An 18,762-nucleotide genomic window follows, 5' to 3' on the forward strand; every position below is an offset into this window, starting at 1 on the left:
TTAAAAAAAGGAGAGAGAGAAAACTTTTCACTGTTTTTAAAATTTTACTGTAGCTCTTTTTTTAATAAAAAAAGTCACTGCTATATTTTCACTTTATAAAATATGTATAGATAGTATTTATACAGTTTATGCATACTTTAAAGTTATATATCATTGCTATTTTTAGCTCTCAATCAAATATATATACATATTTATATAAATAATTATTTAGTTTATATACACATTCTATACAATTTCTAAAAATGGCGGATTATTGGAATTAAAAAATGAGAATGACTATCTCATGATATTACTTTGAAAATGGCCATTTGAATGAAATTTCAGTCCTAATGGATATGAGGTGTCCTTTCCCTAATCCCAATTTATGGGTTAAACCACATAATAGTCCATAGTAGGTAGCTTTGATTTTTTAGCCCCCAATATGAAAAGTACTACAAAATTAGTATTTTTTTTATTTATAATACAAATACTAATTTGTCTTTCTATATCTCAAATATTTTTAAACAGTTCTTCAAACTTATTTATCTTTCAACTTCTATTTTTTTTTATCTCTTTTATTTTACTTTGACTTTTATTTTTTTTATTTTTTTAAAAATTTTCAACCTTTGCTTTTTTTTCCTTTTCTATTATCAACTTCTATTATTTTTCAAAAACTATATTTATGTTTTATTTTTCTTTGTTTTTTCATTTTTTCTTTTGTATTTTTTTTTTAATTCTTAGACTTAATTTTTTTTATTTTGACCCCTTTTCTTCATTTTTTCTCAACTTTTATTTTTTTATTTTCTCCTCTCAACTCCTATTTTTTCTTTTTTTCTTTCTCCTTTTTTATTTTCTTTGATTTTTAGTTTTTCTTTCTTTAAATGTGTTTTCTTTATTTTTTTCTCAACTTTATAATTTTTCTTTTCTTCGATTCTTTTCAAACAACAAACCTCATGGGCAAGAGTTGACACTATCATTTATGAGATATTCTATAAATTATGTCTTAGCTGCAAGCCTTAGTCCAAGGACTTTCAAACAACAAATTACGACTCATGGACAAGAGTTGACACCATCACATTGTGTTTTTAGTTATGAGATATTCTGTAACTCTTTTTTAAAGGTAAGACTTAGGCCAATGACTTCAAACAACAAGCTACGCCCTATGGGCAAGATCTAGTTGACACTACCAAAATGTATTGATTTATGAGATGCTCTATAACTCTTATCTCAGAAGCAAGACTTAGCCCAATAACTTTCATACAACAAGTTATACCCCATGAGCAAGAGTAGACACTACCACATTGTGTCTTGATTTAAGAGATATACTATAACTCTTGTCGTATATACTTTCAAACAACAAGTTACGTACAATGGATTGACACTACTACATTGTATTTTAACTTATGAGATATTCTACAACTCTTGCCTTAAAAACAAAACTTAACTTAAGGACTGTCAAATAAAACGTTACATCCTATGGGCAACAATTGACACTACCATATTGTGTTTGGAATTATGAGAAGTTCTATAACTCTTTCCTTAGAGGCAAGACTTATCCCAAGGACTTTTAAACAACAAGTTACGCTCTACAAGAAAAGAGTTGACACTAACATATTGTGTCTTGATTTATGAGATGTTCTATAAATATCCCAAGGACTTTTAAACAACAAACGCCCTATGGCAAGACCTGACACTACCACATTGTCTTTTGATTTATGAGATGCTCTATAACTCTTGCTTTAGAGCTAGGCAAGGCTTCGCCTAAGAATTTTCAAACAACAAGTTACGCTCTATGGGTGAAAGTGGACACTACCACATTGTGTTTGATTTATGAGATGCTCTATAAGCCTTGCCTCAGAGAAAAGACTTAGTCCAATGACTTTCAAACAACAAGTTACGCCCCTTGAGCAAGTGTTGACACTACCACATTGTATCTTGATTTATGAGTTAAGGTATAACTCTTGCCTTAGAGACAAGACTTATCCGAAACGACTTCCAAATAATAAGTCATGTCCTTAAATTTACGTTAATGACAAAAAAAAAGATCCTTTTTAAGGGATTATCCAACTTTCTGTTCATTAGCAAAATATAATAGAAGTTAACAAAAAAGCAAAAAGAGAAAAAAATACAAAGATTGAGAAAAAAAAAAGGAAAAAATTAAAGGTCAAGAAAAAATAAAATAAAAAAAGAACAATAAAAAAATAAATATTTAAAATAAAAATGAGAAGAAAAAAATTAAAATAAACTTTGAGAAAATTAAAAAAGAAGAAAAAAAAGAAAATATAATTAAAAAAGGCCGAGACAAATGAATTAAAAAAGGAAAAAAAGAGATAAAAAATAAATAATGTTTGAGAAAAAAATGAAGAAAAATAAAGGTTGAGACAAATGAATTAAAACAAGAAAAAAAAATTAAAACAAAAATCAAGAAAAAATTTTAAAAAAAAAATTGAATTGTAGAGGGGCAAAAATGTTCTTGTCTTATACATAAAAAAGGAAGACTAGCATTTAAAGACTTTTCTTATGGGAGACAAAAAAATAAAGCCACCCACTATGGAGGTCATCTCATATAATTTGTGGCACAAATAAAATTAAAAAGTCAATCAAATTTTTCGTATGATATTTAAATATTCTAAGCTTTTAATTATTAATTTATGGTATTGTTACATAATTTTAAGAAACTATATCTTCTTTTTTTTGTCCCAGTTTATGTGATACTAATGGAAAATTTGAAAGTTAATCAAATATGTTATATAATTTAGATGCTAATAATTATGATTTATACGACTTTCAACGTAATTCAAGTCATATATATTATTCCCTCTATCCTAATTTATATAACATTGATAGACTTTGAAAAGTCAAATAAATTTGTTATACATCTTTTAAATATTTTAATATGACAAGTATCGTGATTTATATTACTTTTCACAAAATTTTCAAATAATATATCTCAATTTATGTTGCACTGATAGAATTTTGAGTCAATCAAATTTTTTAGGTGTCTAAATAATTTAAATTATTAATCATTATAATTTATAATACTTTTTACATAATTTTTAAATAAATAGTAGGTTTAAAATAAAAATAAAATAATTTAATTATAATAAAAATAATATGAAATTATAAAAATACCCTCGATCAGAAATAGACAGCTGGAAGCAGCATGACAACCGCCAACTGCCTGATCATTGGAGTTTCTATATAGTGGTAACAAAATATAGAGCCCGTATCGGTACGAACCCAATATATATTACTCCTTTTATTTCGATATATATGGCAATTAAAATTTGGAGGCAATCACACATTTTTTTTTAATATTTTAAGTTGTAGTACTTTTTACATAATCTTCAAATAACATATGTTACATCTTTTGTGCAAAATTATATGGTGCAATTTATTTTGAGATTCAACAAAATGTTTTATATTACATTTAGATATTTTAAGTTGTTAATTATTGTGATTTATATTATTTTAGACATAAATTTCACATAATATATGTTACTCCTTTTGTCTCAATTTATGCTATATAAATATAGTTTTTGACAGTTAACTAAGTTTTTATATTTTTTAATATTTTAAATTATTAATTATTATGATTTATAGTACTTTTTATGTAATTTTCAAAATATATATTATATTGAAAAACAATTAAAGATAAAATTGAATTAACATAATATTACCCTATTTTATAAGCCAACAAGCAGAGGACTATCACTGCATTGTGTTGTTGTACTAAAACAAATATTAGTTGTACTGTTAATTTGCTACAACCACGTGTATGTACTTTATCTGAATACACATGACGTGTATGTACTTTATCTGAATACACATGTTTACTTTTGCGGAGACCAGCTGTATCCACTTTCAATTATATTCTTAGACCATACACTGAGACTTTGAATTAAAAGGGACAAACAAGTTTCTTAGTTAAGTGAGGGTCCTTCAAGTTTTAAAAATTAGGTAAGGCAAAATAGCTTGGTGGACCCTTGTACTATGTTCGTTTTGTAATGTGGATACTCCTACTTACATGTTTGTCATCTGGATCATTGAGCCCACTAAAAATAACATTTTAAGCCCTATTTCGATGTGTGTAACACAACTGCCCCACGCCAGCTGCCACATTATTTTTAAATATTATATTAAATTTCATGTCATTTTAAAAATACCACATAAAAAATTAAATATTAAATAAATTTAAATTGAGAAAGTAAATTAAAAAACAATCAATTTTTTAAATTTTTTATTTTTAATTCACCCTTTAAAAAAAATATTTAAAATTCATCTTTTTTTTTTTCATTTTTAAAACTGAAACAAGAAAATAGAGAGGAATGGCGACGGCGAGAGAGAAAGACTTCCGGCGAGAACTCACCGGAATCGCCGTAAACCACAATCGAGAACCATCCTTTATAAGTCTTTCTCCCATTTTTTCTGTCTTTTCATATTCTATGTATGTGTGTAGTGTATCTTTGTTGTATTGGTGTGTGGGTGTGTGTAAATGGCTATGTGTATGATGATGGAGAAGAGCTCCTCTCTCGAGTGTACATGTTCAGATTATTAGGCTTAAACTTAGTGATGGTCATCTTCAGACAAGGATTTATTTCGTGAATTTTTGTAGTGCTTTTAATTCCGTGCTTGTTTTGCTTTCTTGTTTGTTGCTTCATTGTTTCTTGAAGAAATCTGAGAATTTTGGGGTGGTAAAGAATGGTTCTTTTGTTCTCATTTTGTTGGGGGGTTTGGGTGTTGGTAGGATTTTCGTTTTGTTTGTTAGAATTTCATTTGAAAGATCTGCATCTAAGTTGGCAGAGATGTAATTGAGTGTTGTTTTGGGATTTCTTAGTTTTGTTATGGCGGTTCTATTAGTACATGGAGTGGTTGGTAAAGGGATTTTTGATGTTTGTTTTGATGTAGTTCATGGGTTTGAGAAGTTATTTATTGTAATTTTCGTGGGGTGTATTTCGTGTTTTTATATATGCCAGCAGTAAGGATTACTTATGCCTTTTGGCTTGGATGATTGTGGGTGTTTTTGTAGCAGTCGAATTTTGTTAACATGATGAAATATATTCAGGAGAATCGTCGGAGAGGAAGAGGATGATTTGATGTCGAAAGCTTCGACGAAAAGAAAGAGGCCGGCGGAGGCAGAGGTTGTGAAAGAGGAGAGAAATATCTCGAGCCTGAAACGGAGCCAAGCTACAATGGTGGTTTGTGGGGTGGGTGAGGTGGGGGGCGGCGTGTAATGCCCCAATTTTTTGTAACCGAAACACCATACGGTGCTCATGATCCTGAACCACAAGCTAACCCTCTTCTGATATCTGTACCTTTTCACTGCATAATATAATAAAATACATGCGGAAAACTGATGAAAACTTGCCATAAGGTTCAAAATATCTAAAATACATAATTATGTAAACTGAATACTTATACAACTGTCCGAAAATCCTCTAACTGTCTGAACTGTAGAGTTGATGGGACATGTCCCCAACTAACTCCGTCTAATAAAATAAACTGGATATAATACTATACTGGAATAATAATCGTCCTTGAAAGATGAGGACTCTCTAATACTTCTACTGCTGCAAACTGAATCTGAACTGCTAAGGGTACTCTAGATCTCGTGCCTCTGAACCTATGGTGTCAAATAAAATAACAACATCATAGCGCAAATGTGTCAGTAAGTTGGAATGTACTGAGTATGCAAATGAGGTAAGGCTAAATACAAGGGCTTATGCATGAACAATTACTTAACTGAATGATATGCAAGAGCTGGATTAGCACACATAGAGAATCTGTAATTACTGAACATACTGCACATACTGACTTTGAGCATACTAGGACTAAATCTGATAACTGATATTGGACATACTGTCAAGCTAAATTTTCTGAACATACTGTGATTCTAAGTATCTGGAGCTACTGAAACTGATATCTGAGTTCACTAACTCTGAAAACCGAGTCAACTAATATCAACAACTGAGTCTAAGCCTGCTAGTATCGACTGGCTGAATCTGAGATCGAACCTATCTAGCGGATGATCTCTAAGTCTTCTATAATGATAAGGAATAATTAAATCTGAATTTGAGATCAAGCCTATCTAACAGGTGATCTCGGGATCTTCTGATAATGAGAATACTTAACTGAATTTGAGACTGAGATCAAGCCTATCTAATAGGTGATCTCTGTAAGTACTGATCCTGAATAACTTTATGTGAGACCAGGCCTATCTAGCGGGTGGTCCACGAATCACTGGAACTATCTGAGTTCCTTACTAAGATAGATGACTGTATCTAATAGTCTTGATTTTTGAAGTTCTACTCTAAAGACTGATACTGAAACTGCAACTGTGAGAGTTCTTACTTAACCGACATGCCCCGAGCCTGAACTAGTGGGGTCCAACCTATAACCTCAGCTGGAAGGGTGTCAATACCATGCCACGGGTAAAGACCTCTCTGGTCAAGCCTATCTGACGGGTGACTCTCGTAGGAAGTCAAGCCTAAGGCAGTATAATAGCCAAGCCTCTTTGACGGGTGACAAGCCTTTTTTTCTGACGGGTGACTCCTACATCTTGCACTGGCTACGCAATTCTGGAGTTCAGGGATTGCTCCTAACGACTCAGCCTCTCTGACGGGGATCTGCCATCCCTGCACTCGCTCAGTGCTAGCTCCTACTCCCAACTGAAAGACTCTGCACTTATTCTTAGAACTTGTATTTCAACTGAACTGAATCTGTTACTGAGTTTCTTACTTGACTGAGGTGACTAAGTTCACTTGGTTCCGTTATCTGACGAAATATGTATGAATTCTACTTTCTGTCTGAATACAACTGAGTTCTGTAACTTACAGAGGCTTTACTAGAATCTGAACTGAATATTGAGAGCTTGATTAAACTGAATACTAAGATTTACTGAGTTTTCTTACGTTCAGTCATTGACTGAGTTCTATCGATCATAGCACAACTGAGATTATCTTAAGACTGACTCGGCTCTAGGCACACAACTATATTTTTTGGGTACAAGTACCCCTAGGACTCGATGGAAGGAAACTGACAGGACTCGACTCTTTGAATTCATGACCAACATCCACATCATAGTAATAGATTCACCATATACTCAATAAAACATCACTTTAAGCATTGGAAATACTAACATGTATTTTTATAGGAAATGCAAGCCAACACTTTATAACTCATTCCACAAGATCTTGCAATAAACACATAACATGCATTCAAGGCACATAATTAAGGATTTCATGCTAACATGTTACCATCCATTCACTAAAGCTTTTTAACAAACACTTGGTATGCTTAGGTTATACCAAACTTGGGGATTTCTAGTCAACATTGTCATAATGACCCAATTTTCTTCATACAAGCATTTTATCAAACATGTTAGGAGAATGCTTTAGTTATTCAACAATTACTACATATAAATATCATGACTCCATCAACCAATTCATTCATACAAGGATTTCAACATGATATGATCATAGTTCAACACATATAGAAAAATATGATTATTTCCAACGTCAGTCAACATATAACAACATCACACTTCAATCATCTTGGCCTTACAACAATTCATTACACCAATTAACATAATTACATAATTCAACATGCTCCTTGAAGAGGCTTTATTATGAACACCACAAGATTAACACATACTAGGGTCAAAGTTTGAGTCTTTATCATCAAATCATGAATTTAATTTCAACCACATCAAGAACTTCAATTTCAAACCACATAAATCATAAAAACTCATAAAAAATATTATCTCTGAATTTTTAAAAAGGATTCTTGAGCTTTTTGGGTGAAAGGAACCCAAGAATCAACACTTGCATACCTTAATCTTTGAAATTGGATGAATTCTAATGCTTGAGACTCTATCCGCATTTGTAATAAATGATTCTCGAAGCCCACACTATGAGGAACTTGATTCTTGAAGAAATCTTGAAGATTTATGGATGATTTTTGAAAGATTAATGTTCTTGAATTGAAACCCTAGATATTTTCTTAAGAGAATTGGAAGAGAAAATGATGAAATTAGGGTTTGGATGGGGGTTCTCATATTTATAGAGGCCTCCAAAAGATGAAAAAAGACCAAAATACCCTTGTAAAAACGTTCCTTAATTGCTGGAAAAAAATAGCTGATGACATTCGTGACAAGTCGTCACGAAATGTCGTCACAAAAGGGTGAAATCTTGATTTTCTGGTTAAGGTTGACGACATTGGTGATAAGCTGTCACGGGCGTGAAGAATTATTACAAAATGTCGTCACTGGGGGTGGAAATCTGCCCAGGGCTGACGACATTGGTGCTAAGTCGTCACGCTTATGACAGCTTATCACGAATGTCGTCACTCAGTTTCCCAGCCTGACATGCTGGAGTAAAATGGGCATAACTCCTTGCTCCAATATCGAATTTGGGAAAAATTGATATCGTTGGAAAGATAATTCAAATATCTTTCATTTGATATATAATAGGTCCTATAATTCGATATATACAAGGAGTTATGGTCGATTGAATTTGACCCAAGTTTTGACGCTCACTAAAACTTGAACGATAGGAAAACTTTCAACTTGTCCTTGAGTTAGGGGACCTCTATAACCTTAATTCATGCTCAAATATATTCCCACACTACATAATTGATTAACACACTAAATTTACATAGGATTCGAGGCTTTTGAAATATCTACGCATATGAATGATGAACTTCCATTCTAATCCAAAATGTGGGTGTTACACGGCGACTGGCTTTTACTTATTTTCTTTTTAATTTTTTTTGCCTTGTTTTAATGTAAAAATATAAAAAAAAAATACACTCACTCACACCCTAAGCGCGTACCTGCACGCATTTCGTCCTACTCAATCATTTAATGCCACATAGGCCTGGTCAACGGTCAAAGAGTTTAAAATGTTGCTTTTTAGTGGGTTCAAGGGTCCAGATGACAAACATGTAAGTAGGAGTATCCACATTACAAAACAGATATAGTATAAGGATTCATCGAGCCATTTTGCCATTCGGTAAAAGGGACAAATTTCTTTTCAATTATTTTTTAAAAATATTTTCGCTCCAACAACTAAAAAGATTGTCTCAACAACTATAGAAGTTATCTCAATAACTATCAAAGTTGCTCGACAACTTTGATAGTTGTTGAGACAACTAATTATCGAATAATTATCCCAGTTATTTAAGAGATTTTATCTTTTTAAACTTAATAATATTATGGACCCACCTGTCCCTTTTTTAAATTAAAGACTTGCGAGTCTTTCAACTCATTTTTCTCCCATACACCACCTACTTTCTTCAGATTTACCATATCTCTTTGCATTTCTTTTCTCTCAGCAGATTTCAACTCCCTATTTAAATTCTCTCTACAAAATTGGTACGTTTTAGCTTCATCGCCTTGAAGATTGAAATTGATGGGACTCAGTCACTTTGAAGGTTCAAAGTGGTAGAATTCTTTTTTCTATTCTTATTTTCCCTGTTATTACTTTAATGATTTACTATGCTATGGGTTGTTTGATTTCATTTATATGGTGTGATGTTTCTTTGTATGTACAACTTCTTCAGGTGAAATATAGAGTAATATATTTTCCCTCCATCTTTAGTTGTTCCTATTTTCCCTCCCTTTTTAGTTGTTCCGTTGATGTACAAAGTTATAGGAGATAATATATGCAACCATGTCTACAAAGTTTTGAGTGTGCTTTGATTTTGGCTGCTTACATCCCTTCTTGGTTTCTTAATTTGAGTTGCATGTCAGTGCTATCTGATGTTTGCTCTATGTTGTACATAGAGTGTTTGATAGTATGTCCGACTTGACTTTCTCTCCTTCTTCAATCGTATATGCATAGAAATTTCTATATATTAGAAGCTAACACTGACACTTTTAACACTTTAATGCTACCGTTAAGAGCCTCTATAGGACTATTACATTGAGAAACATATATGCATCACAATGTTCAACTCTGATTAGATCCTTAATGCAATAATATGACCACATTTTAAGTGTTTAAATTTGTATGCATAAGTTACCGTTAGCTAGCGGTAGCGCATTGACAAGAGTACATATGCCTGATTTTAACTTACGCAAATAGAACACTAACCTAATTAGTCTGGCTCTCTAACTCTTCCTACCCATAGCATTGTGAAGATATCCTTGTGGGACACATGACGCTAAGATTCAACATTAAGCAAGTAACTACAGACGCTCTTGATTGGACATGCAAAATTCAAATCACTGACATCAGTTGAGAGAGACAAAGCCCTGAGAAGAAAATTCGATTTCAAAATCTGATTTTATAAGATGAACAGGTACTTTCACCTACATAGTGGTCATATCTACTATTTTATGCATAGTTATATTATTTATGTACATCTTGCAGAGATGTTCAACTTTACAGAGCCAACAAATTAAGATAGTTGTGTATGGTAATGATATTAGATATTATGTGCAAAAATTGATATTATTGGCCACCTATCTGATCTCTGCTAGGGTAAAGGTTTCACCAACTTCATACGGTAGACCAATACATACCTTTTATTGGATACTTGACAAAAAAACTTCAGTAGAACATGTCAACCCAACTGATGAGCTTGAGAAACACTTCAACTACTGACCAAGCTGAATATCACAGCTTTGGACCGTGTCGCCCATATGACTCCCACCTCTTCTACAGAAATTGATACATTATTCCTACCAACCACTGTCCGGTCAAAATTTATGTCAAAACACATAAATGCTAACTATATTCTTCTTATTTCTTAGTAGCAAGTATTCTAAGAGTTTTTATACAGCTCTAACAGGCAAGAAAAAAGAATGCACTAAGAAGCAAGGGCTTTCGCACTGCTGCTGCGTTCTTGTTTTTTGCTTTCGAGCCAAAACTTGTTGGTAGTGAATTAGTCTATAAATAGACAACTATCAGTAAGTAGTTACTTCCATATAAGACACTGTTGTTTTTATTTTGAAAGTACAACTATTATTATAAAAGATTCTAAAAGAAATGGTAATGAATTCCTTTCGCTTTTAGAAAAATCCAATTTCTGCTCACTTTATGAAATAACTTCGAAGAAATTAAAGGGTTTGAATTGCAGGCTAAAACGGAAAAGGATGATTACCTAGTGATCCTTGAAAGGAACATAAGAATTTCTTCTTATTAGGGTATAGGCGTATTAAAATATTTTAGTTAAATGCACTTATATAAGATACAACATCACACAATGATTTTGTATGCGCAGATTTATAATTGCAGACCAGATTCAACACAACAATATGCATCTATGCTATATACCCACAGGCATTGGAGCTCCTCAGACGGTACAGACTTCTCGCATTTATTCTTTAGCTTTAACATGGCCTTAAAGAGCACATTGACTAACTTATTTGGTCTGGCTATAGGGCCAAATCAAACAAAGGCATACTTTCAAGCGTTGCATCGAGCAGTTTCTCGGGGTCATCCACCCCTCTCATTGTCATTCCTATTCACCGACAAGTTACCTCCATTGCAAAAATAACATCACAAACTTCTATAGGTTTTACAGTTATCTACACCTACACCTACTCAGTTTACTCATGGAGTAGAATAGACACATACATACTTTTACTTTCCTAAAAAAAGATGGAGTTTCTACATTGAGGCGGAAATGATATTATCAGATGCCTTCAAAAGTTTTTTGTTCTAGAATGTTCAGGTTACAAATAGAAAAAATGTACAAAAGACAGAAAGTCATTTGACTGCCCAAAATATGAACGGAAGACGACATAAATACCTCGATATTATATTTGTGTCACACACATGAATTTTATATTTGCAAAACACAATATGTACCTAAAACATTTCAAGTATTAACTCACTATAGTCGTAGGTGTACCTTTCAAATTAATCTTATTGATGGTAGTGGCTCTGTAACAACATTCATATTTGGTGAAATTGTTGAAAAACACTTTCCATGGCAGCACAATATATATTTGACAGTACTACTTGTATCAAGGTTAGGCCTTATTTATATGTATAAGTACAATTCAAATTGATTATTTCTATTTGGGATTGATCATGTTGTTCTCTTTATCTTTTACAATAGACTGCCTTTCTTAATATTTTACTGATTAAGGTATGCTTAACATTTTTTGTAATTAGCTCTGTAGATTTATGTAAAGTACATGATTGTTTGAACTTTTGACGTGTGGTTGAGCTGTTAAAAATGAATATTGATTTATGGGAAAAAATCTCTTGCACTTAATTTGTTTTAGAATAAATTTAAAGATTTTCAAAAGTCACATGGCATTGCTCTGGCCATGAATTGCATTACCGGTATGCTACATCAGTTTTTACATACCAAGTAGAACCTGTTTCTAGTGGTATCATGTGATACCTCGTACTTTTTCCTAGCTCAGTTTAGCTTCTAGAATATCAAGGGTCAACTTTAAAATAAATAACTCTTGAATCAGCTTTCCAATAATATAAATTTTTCCTTAATCTGATACTCAGTTAAGAAGTTATGGCGATTTTAGTAAAAAGCAGTGGAGCACCGCGATAGCCCCGCGTCGCAGTGAGCTGAAGAATCGCAATTGTCCGATTACTAGTGAAGCACCGCGATTAGCCCAGGTCGCGGTGAAGCCCAAATTCCCATTCATCCCTTTCTAGTAGCACCTTGATTTGCAAGTATCACGTCAAAATTCTCAATGGGACAGACACCACATCACGGTGATGTGCAAAATGACACTCGTCCTTTTCCAGTGCTGCAACGCGATTACGCCGCATCGCGCCAGAGGCCAAAATGACAATTGTCCTTTTTCCAGCAAGCCATCGCGATTGTGGCGCATCCCGCTGAGGCTCAAAATCGGAATTTCCAATTTCGAACTAATTTTTACAAAGGACAACCTAGTCATTTCCCAAGCTCTCAAATCATGTAAAACACAAGATTTACCCTATTCTAAGCATTGTATGCTCACTTTTCATCAAATTACTCTCCAAGAAACCTTAGAACCTCAAAACTTAAACCCCAAGAAATCCAAATTCCACCATCATTTTTGAAAGATAACCCAAAATTCAAGATTTTCAATTCAAGATATTCAAGAAATCTCTTCAAAAGCATAAATAGGAATTCAAGTTTAAGTTTCTTTATCAATTTCACCAATTAAGGTATGTGGGGTTTTCAACAAGAATAATTCTTTCATCTTTGTGCTCAAAATTAGTTTTAAAGTTGAATTCTATATGAAATTATATGAATTTCAATTTAGGGTTTATACCCGCTTGTTACTATTTGAAGATTATTAGAATTTGACAGATTAGATGTTGAATTACATGTCTACTTTCGTATTTTTATGCGTATTGCTGAAATTTCCAGATTTTGAATTGAATTATCAATATTTTCATTATCAAGCATGAACTTTATGATGATTTGACATGAATTTGATGCATGGGTTTTTAAGCCCTAGTTGAACATTGATATTTTAAGAATGACTGCTTTAAGCATCCTATAATTAGTTATTTTTAGATTGTTATAAAGATTTGATCTTTGATCCTCCGTAAGATATGGAAACCACTTTACAGTTTTATCAGTTTACAGAAAACAGATTTAGCGTTGCTTACAGTTTGAAACAGATAGATGCATAATTGGTTTTCATTATAAACCCTTATGCTAGTTTTAAAAGTGGATTTCCAACAGAATGAGCACACATATTAAAGGGAGTAGTATTTAGCACCCAGTTGGGTATATTCTAATGCCCCAGAACTACGAGCCAACGTAGGTACAGATTATCAGATTTTTCTCATTTCTATATGGATGACAGTTACAGATGTGATCACTTAGATAAGTTTATACTCCTTGGCAAGAGTATGACACCTCTCTCCAATATGAGGTTTTCCCATAAGGGAACTAGACATTGGACACTAGGATATGATAGCTCACATAGTGTTTGTCGGTTAGAAGAACCTCTCTACAACTTACAGAAAAGAGTAAAGAATAACAGAAAAGATTTTAGAAACTAAGTGTAAAAGCTCACGATTTTATTCAACTATTGTTTTATACAAGTCATTATCTACTAGATTTCAGCTTTTAGTTTACAGATATAAAAGTGAGTCCTTTCTATACTTAGACAGTATGATTTCAAAATAGAATACAAGTACAGCTTTTAGAACTAAGGGGTCGTTTGGTAGAGTGTATTGGAAAACTAATGCATGCATTAGTTTAATGTGTATTATTAATACCTTGTTTGGTATACTTTTGCACCCTATGTATATCTAATGCTTGCATTAGTTATACACTCTATTGTGTATTAAGGTGTGTATTATTAATACCTCAAAATCCATGGTATTAGCAATGCAATGGATCCAATACATGCATTAATTTCAGGTGCTCAGTTTCAGCAGCGTGAGTGATTTTGAGCATCTCCATCTACATCCTGACAGTTGGTGAGTCCTCATAGTTCGGGGACCCAATCATTCAGATTTTTTATTTTATTACAGTAGTCGATTGAGTATTTTTTAGTTAGTTCGAGTCAGTTGGGGACTTGTCCCAATGGCTCTTTAGTTTTTAGTTGTAGAGGCTTGTCAGATTGCTAGTTTAATTCAGATTTTTCAGTATTGATTGTCCAGACTTTTGAGACAATTACCTTCAAATATTATGTTTAGATAATTTCATCTTAGAACAGACAGAGTTTCGCATTTTAGCTTTGACTATATATCTATATTTCTTTATGATGAGTATCTAGATTTAGTAGAAGGGCTTACAGGGTTAGCTTGAGTCTACTCGTAGTCTCAAGCACCGTGTGACATCTCGGAACTCGTTTTCGGGGTGTTACGTATCAGTATGGTCTTATGTTGCATTGGCATTTTTGGAAAAGAAATTTATGACACATTAGATGCAAAATGTGACAACATGGTGTAATTGCGGATGAGACAACAGAAACGAGCACGTCTGGATGCAGTAAATTATTTAGTCTTTCCTACCTTACCTCTTTATCTATTTCCTTGAACTTTGATAGCTGCCATCAAATAGATTTCACTAGCCTTCAATGAAGTCTTGTCATAATATTACATGGATTATTTTTTCATGTAATCAGGTTCTCTAATCCTTGAAATGGGTGCATTGTCACATTTAACTGGTGATACAAGATTTGAGACGGCAGCTTTACGTGCTCTTCGTAAGTTATGGAGCATGCGGAGTTCTCTAACTCTTCTTGAAACTACACTAGATGTAGAAACTGGAGACTGGATTGAATATTCTTCTGGAATTGGAACTGGTATGTTTTGTCGATAGAGTACTTATAGGTAACTTCTCCACAATCATTTTCTCGATTTAGTAACATAGAATTAGGAATAACTTAGAGTAAGAAAGCCAACAAATTATTTGATTTTATTAGCGGTCAGGAGTATTTAGTGCCATTGGTACATAGATGCATATTATTCCATATATTATCTGTGCAACTGCTTATGATTTTTGGTCGTTGTATTACAAATTTGAATACTTCATTTGTCATTTTCTTGAGTGAACTTTTTCGTCTTTTGACAGCACCCTCATATTCTTCATTTGTTTCTGGAAACATCAAACAATTTGAAAAAAAAAGTGATGACATGAAGAGAATAAATGTGTACAGACTTTAAGATGAAAAAGATTGAGAGAATTTTATTTTATGATAATACTTCACCTTAATTGCTTCATTTTCAATTCTCAAATCTATTTCTTCCATGCCTCCACTTACATAAAAAAGATCTAATATTACATGCGTCTATGATTTCATTGTTGTTTATATCCATAATATAGTTTTCCGTTATTCTATAGTACAATTTTGCTGCATGAGCTGAAAACACATTAATCATGTGACAATTGAAGAGCTCACCTTCAGCTTTTCCTATAATATAAAATGCCTTCTGAAAGACGATTACGTGTCTCAAGACTAGCCTTTGGTTTAAAGACTACAATTACTAAATCTTTTGATTTTGTTAGCCTCTCAAAAAATGGATAGGAAGGTTGTAAACAATATCTATCTATATGGTTGTGAGAATCTCATCTTTTGAATTGAATGAACTGTTCATGAATCATCCTTCACACATGTTGCTGAGTCTGGATCCTCAAGAACAGAATTGCCAATTGACCACCCACCAGTAAAAAAAGTTATAAGCGGTCAGGCGATCACTGTTCCTGATTTAGCGATAAGTGGATAAGGCACATTCAAGTAAGTTTCTTTGACTGATGTTTTTTTTAAAATGAATATTCATTGATTAAGCTAATATTACCACAGAATCATGACTCCTTCTTCTGTATAATTTTGGGATAAATATAGGTTTGTCTTCCTCATTGTCTGGTGTAATATCTGTTACTGTTTCCTCAGAACATTTTTGCCGCTTAATATGTCACCACTTTTCACCTATGGTTGCTGGTATACTTGAAGCTTGACTTGTAAGATCTAGTGACATATGAGCCTTTAGTTATGTTTAGAACCTCAACTTCCTTAGTATGAAAATAAAAATGTTAAAGGACTGAAGTATATAACAAGAATTTGTTCCTAAAACTTAACTTGAATTGAGATTAAGTTATCTGTTTAAGAAAATATGGCTATCAATATTAAACATCAACTTGACAGTGTAAATTTGTCACATTTAAATAATTTATTTACTTCAACTTTACTTTTGCCAGCTTATGTTGATGCAATCATTTCTTTGAAGCTTTATATTAAATTCATCATTTTAGCCTTCTACATTTTGAAGTTACCAATTTTCATTTTTGTACAATGTTTGCGCTTTAGATCCCTGTTTTCAGCTTTATCTGGTGACAAATATTTCATCTTTTTCTCAGATATCTCAACATCGTACTATGCCATAATTTTTTGATTACACAGAAACTTGGTTGACTCCAACGGTATCATCCTACCCAGTGGCGGATGTACATGTATTCCAGGGGTTCATCCGAACCCCCTTCGTCAGAAAATTATACTATTTTTACATGGTAAATTTTTTTTTATGTATAAATAATAGAGGCTGAACCCCCTTCGACTAGTCCGTATATGTACTATTGAACCCTCTCACTAAAAATCCTGGATCTGCCCCTTATCCTACCACTGTAAATTTAAAATATGATTATGATGCAACTAGAAAATTCATCGTCTGTTGGGCTTTTTTGTGTACTGTGACTACTACTAGAACGATATTTGCAATGCTTGAAATTCTTGCATGCAGTTTAACTACACAACACGCTGGTGCTTGTAAATATTGTTAAGATAATATATATATAATAGTATGCTATTAAGCTTGAATTGTAGTATTCTTGTGATCCTTTAGCTTAGATGCTAAAGAATTAGAATCACTGGACTGCACTAATTCTATAATTGATTGGTGGTTTTTAGTTTTTGAACGCACTTCAGAGTTCCCTCCGATCAACCACCACACGTTATTGTGAAGATTGACGTTGTAGCAGATGAATTTAGATGCTTAATTGTTGAGAGCATTAGATTTATTTTACATGGTATTTATTTTTGTAGCTTATGGCTAGGTATGTTGCACTTTGGAATGACCTACACACAAGTATCACTTAAAAGAAAGATAAGCACACAAGTAGTGGCAACAACACAAGAAGTTCCTGTAAAGTGTAACTTACACCTATGATGTTAACAACCTTTTGGTCTTCGAATACATAAGTTTAAGTTCTTTTGTCCAAATTATCATTTATGTAACCTATGTTTCTGCAAATTTCAATAAAAATGAAAGATGATTACATGACTTGATGAGAACAAGGAGCATAAATAAGAAATACTATGATTACATGTTTATAGTTCTATTCCTGTTCTTTTTAAGATGCATATGAACCTTTGTTCCAGTTGGGTTTGTGAGTGTACCTGCACCCTCTCTGGCTTTCTAGCAAATAAAAATGTCCCTTGCCTACCTAGTAAAATCATATATGAAATGTGGAAGTAAACCAAAAAGGGAATAAAATGATCAATCAAATTTAACGGTGGGGTCCGCACAAATTAAAGAACTGAAATAATGGAAAAAGTGTAATAAACTAAACCCAAGCTGGGTGTTTTTGTCCATTACTCAAAATGTACACTTGTATAAGACATTTAAATACAACACCTTCAAGCATCCAAAAATAAAACATATCCAAAATACCCTCGAATTTACTAATAATTCCATGAAGCACTACGACAACCATGAGGTGTGTGCTCACTCAGACTTCTATATAGTAGTAATGTAAATCATAAAATGTCATAAATTTAAAGAAAGGAAAAAACTTAATACAGTAACAAATCCTTAATATGATTGTCTCATTTATTCGATGAAAAATGATCAAAATTTTCATTCGAAATTGCTCACATTTACATTTTGTTTGTTTTAAGTATAAAAAATACATTAGTGTCTAATTTTTTAGATTTTTGGATCGCAAATGCCTCCATAGCTGTCCACATGAGCTATTTAAAACATTGACATGTGAAAGAAAATCTTAAATTATCCTCGCACGGTAGAAAATAACTCAATTATACCCTCCATTTATTTTTTATATAAAAAAATATATTGTTATCAAGTTTTGATGAATTTAGTGGAATCATTATCTTTTGTCAGTTTTTTGGTGGGTTTAATGAAATTATTTTCTTTTGATGCCCTTGTTGGCATCTTTTTTTAAAATTAGTTGATTTAACTATTAGTTTGAGTTTAAATGAGTTTTAAGTACTAGCAAGAAAAAAGAATTGTTTAGTTCAAAATTATCCTAAATTTTGTGAAACAAACTCTTGCATGAAAATGAGATAGGATTGTTTGCAAGTTGCTAAATAATAGACTCCTGCATTAAATTATCATGGTA

General features: G+C 32.6%; 1 long non-coding RNA gene across 2 annotated transcripts; it reads left to right on the forward strand.

Moving 5' to 3' along the window:
• Positions 1-9,275: 9,275 nt before the first annotated feature.
• On the forward strand, positions 9,276-17,731 carry LOC107873433. Of its 2 annotated transcripts, XR_007057032.1 has the most exons (3): positions 9,972-10,281; positions 10,765-11,284; positions 15,032-17,731. It is a non-coding gene; the product is annotated as an uncharacterized LOC107873433 (long non-coding RNA). The 2 variants fall into 2 exon arrangements; XR_007057031.1 differs by having other exon boundaries at positions 9,276-11,284.
• The last annotated feature ends 1,031 nt before the right edge of the window (positions 17,732-18,762 follow it).

This window comes from Capsicum annuum, chromosome 6 (genome assembly GCF_002878395.1).
Source record: "Capsicum annuum cultivar UCD-10X-F1 chromosome 6, UCD10Xv1.1, whole genome shotgun sequence".
NCBI classification, from domain to species: Eukaryota; Viridiplantae; Streptophyta; class Magnoliopsida; order Solanales; family Solanaceae; genus Capsicum; species Capsicum annuum.